Genomic DNA, 4,258 nt, shown 5'->3' on the forward strand with positions numbered 1-4,258 from the left:
AAGTTACCACTCTGGGTGGTACCGGGTGATGGTCCCACATTGCTCGGCAGGAGCTGGCTGGGAAAGATACACTGGAACTGGGACGACGTCCGAGCGCTATCACCCGCTGACGACACTTCGTGTGCCTAGGTCTTAAACAAATTTCCTTCGCTGTTCGAACCAGGCATCGGGAATTTCCAAGGAGAAAAAGTGCAAATCCACCTAATTCTGGGGGCGCGACCCATCCATCACAAGGCGAGAGCTGTATCATACATGATGAGAGAAAGGGTAGAGATCGAGCTAGACCGGCTGCAAAGAGAGGGCATCATTTCACCGATTGAGTTCAACGAGTGGGCCAGTCTGATCGTTCCTGTCCTCAAGGGAGAAGGCATCGTCAATCTGTGGCGATTACAAAGTAACTATCAATCGCTTCTCCCTGCAGGATCAATACCTACTACCAAAAGCCGACGACCTATTTGCAACGCTGGCAGGAGGAAAGACGTTCACGAAGCTGGATCTGACTTCAGCCTACATGACGCAGGAACTGGAGGAATCATCGAAGGCCCTCTCCTGCATCAACATGGACAAAGGTCTTTTTATTTATAACAGATGCCTGTTTGGAATCCGATCAGTGGCGACGGTATTCCAGAGAAACGTGGAAAGCTTACTGAAATCGGTCCTGCACACCGTGGTCTTCCAGGACGACATCTTGGTCACAGGTCGGAACACAGTCGAGTATCTATAGAACCTGGAGGAGATTCTTAATCGATTCAACCGCGTGGGGCTCAGGTTAAAACGCTCGAAGTGCGTTTTCCTGGCACCTAAAGTGGAGTTCTTGGGAAGGAGGATTGAGGCGGACGGCCTCAGGCCCACCAACGTGAATATGGAGGCAATCGAGAATGCACCGAGGCCACAGAACGTGACGGAGCTGCGGTCGTTTCTGGGACTCCTGAACTACTTTGGTAATTTCTTACCGGGTCTTAGCACACTGTTAGAACCACTGCATGTCTTACTACAAAAAGGGGATGAATGGGTTTGGGACAAAAGCCAAGAAAATGCCTTTGTAAAAGCGAGAAAATTGTTATGCTCAAACAAATTGCTTGTGTTGAATGATTCATTTAAGCATTTGGTACTAGCATGTGATGCGTCGTCATATGGCATCAAGCGTGTATTGCAACAAGCTAATGATTTCGGGAAAGTGCAATTGGTTGCTTATGCATCAAGGAGTCTGTCTAAGACTGAGAGAGCCTACAGCATGATTGAGAAAGAAGCGTTAGCGTGTGTCTATGGGGTAAAGAAAATGCATCAATACCTGTTTGGGCTAAAATTCGAATTGGAAACTGACCATAAGCCACTTATGTCCCTGTTTTCCGAGAGTAAAGGGATAAATACCAATGGTATTTATTTACCATAAATAAATCGGCCCGCATCCAGAGATGGGCGCTCACGTTGTCCACATACAACTACGCCATTCACCACAGGCCAGGCACAGAAAACTGCGTCGATGCTCTCAGTAGGCTACCATTGCCCACCACGGGGGTGAAAATGGTGCAGCCCGCAGATCTAGCCATGGTTATGGAAGCATTTGAGAGTAAGCAATCACCCATCACTGCCCGGCAGATCAAAACTTGGTCAAGCCAGGACCCCTTATTATCTCTAGTCAAAAGCTGTGTGCTTCACGGGAGCTGGTCCAGTGTCCCAGTAGAAATGCAGGAAGAGATTAAGCCATTCCAGCAGCGCAAAGATGAAATGTCTATACAGGCAGACTGCCTTCTATGGGGCAATCGAGTAGTGGTCCCCAAGAAGGGCAGAGACACCTTCATCAATGACCTCCACAGTACCCACCCAGGCATCGTAATGATGAAAGCGATAGCTAGATCCCACGTGTGGTGGCCCGGTATCGATGCGGACTTAGAGTCCTGCATTCACAGATGTAATACATGCTCGCAGTTAAGCAATGTACCCAGGGAGGCACCGCTAAGTTTATGGTCTTGGCCCTCCAAACCGTGGTCTAGGGTACACGTCGACTATGCAGGCCTATTCTTGGGTAAAATGTTCCTTGTGGTTGTAGATGCGTACTCCAGGTGGATTGAATGTGAGATAATGTCGGCTAGCACGTCCGCTGCCACTACTGAAAGCCTGTGGGCCATGTTTGCCACTCACGGCTTACCCGATGTCCTGGTGAGCGACAACGGACCATGTTTTACCAGTGCTGAGTTCAAAGAATTCATGACCCGTAACGGGATCAACCATGTCACATCTGCCCCATTTAAACCAGCATCCAATGGTCAGGCAGAGAGAACACTGCAAACCATCAAGCAAGGCTTGAAAAGGGTAACTGAAGGCTCGCTGCAGACTCGCCTACCCTGAGTCCTGCTTAGCTACCACACGAGACTCCACTCGCTCACTGGGATCGTACCTGCTGAACTGCTCATGAAAAGAGCACTTAAGACAAGGCTCTCATTAGTTCACCCTGATCTACATGACGAGGTAGAGAGCAGGCGGCTTCAACAAAGTGCATACCATGATAGTGCAAATGTGTCATGTGAGATTGAAATCAATGATCCTGTATTTGTATTCAATTATGGACAAGGTCCCAAGTGGCTTCCCAGCACTGTCGTGGCCAAAGAGGGGAGCAAGGTGTTTAGGGTGAATTTTTTAAATGGACGCATTCATCAGAAACACTTGGACCAAATCAAACTCAGATTTACGGACTATCCTGAGCAACCCACCTTGGATCCTACCTTTTTTGATCCCCCAACATACACACCCAGTGGCAACTGGCACCATGGTTGACCACGAAGCAGAACCCATCATCCACAGCTGTTATATATGTGAACTTGTATTTACTCTGTACTGCCACCAGAGGGCTCATCTCCTGGAGTCCCAAGGGATCCCATAATTCCCTTGGGAGCACAGGTATTTAAGGAGGCCTCACAGGTTGGAGAGGCACCTCTGGAGACCTGCAATAACAGACCAAGGTCACACTTTACTTTGAGCTCACAGTGTTCAGTCTGACTCTATCTCCATACATAACCCCAATGATCACTTGTTTTGGCTGTTTTTGGTGATTGGGAATGAGCTGTAGTGGTTCACTCTGGCAACTGGTTTTGCAATGTGATGGAACACATACTTATGTCCAATGCAGATCTTCACACAGCCTTTGGTACAACTCAGTTGGTGATACAACAATGTTAATGTATCCACCTAACTCACATTACAACAGTGACTACACTTCAAAAGTATTGCATTGGCTGTAAAGCGCTTTGAGACGTCCGGTGGACGTGAAAGGCGCTATATAAAGCCAAGTCTTTTTTTAACCATCATACTGCTGTATTTATATTCAAATTTTTTTAAAGTTGAACCGTTATCATTTTAAGTTAGTCATGTGGTTTCTGTTATATAACAAGACATAAACTTACAAAGTATAACCATTATAATTGAGGCAAGTACACAATGGGTACAGAAACACCATTGCCTCAGATTTAAGAGCATTTGGATGCAACTTGCAGAAATGGTCATAAAATGGGGCAGTTTTCAGTCGAAATATAGATTCTAGGCTGTAAACTGATCAGGTACACAATCCTGCACTGAACAGAGAATCTATATAATGGAACAGGGGGCATAAAGAATTGAATTTGCAGGTCTTAGGCTCAAGATAAATTGTTCAATAACTGTTTGCATTGACAGCAAGGATTTAGGTCATGAGTTCTGCTGCAAGGAACCGTAAACTTCACAGATCTTATCTTTTTTTTTTAAGCGTTGTCAAAATGCAGTAATGAAGATTCGTATCTAAAAGTATACCGACAAGACACACCCAACGCCCACGCACCTCGCCGCCCCGTTCCATTATATCGATTCTCTGGTCAATGCAGGATGTGCACTTGACCATTTTTGAGGCTCACAGATGCATTAAAGGTCGGAGTAAATTAACCCCCCACTCCCTACACTTTTGGGGACATTGATATTTGCAAAAAGCAATTGCTTAAGCAGTTCATCATAATCAAATCTAGGGCACCTTTTTTGAAAGGCGAGGCAGCCGGCGATATCATTTGAGATCTGACAAAAAGCATATTTGATCGGTGTTGCAAATTCTCTCCTGAAAGGGATTTTTAAACGCCCAGCGAGAGACCGGAATGTCTGTGAAAGTAAAGCATTGCTTCATTCTGAAACCAGAGCTGTCATAGGCTGAGAACAGGGGGGGGACTAACAAGGAAGTGATACTTGCGATAATGTGTGTGGTGTAACGGCAGTCGCGCAACTTTCCGGATAGCTCGTG

The sequence above is a fragment of the Pristiophorus japonicus genome, chromosome 12, assembly GCF_044704955.1.
Source record: "Pristiophorus japonicus isolate sPriJap1 chromosome 12, sPriJap1.hap1, whole genome shotgun sequence".
NCBI lineage: Eukaryota > Metazoa > Chordata > Chondrichthyes > Pristiophoridae > Pristiophorus > Pristiophorus japonicus.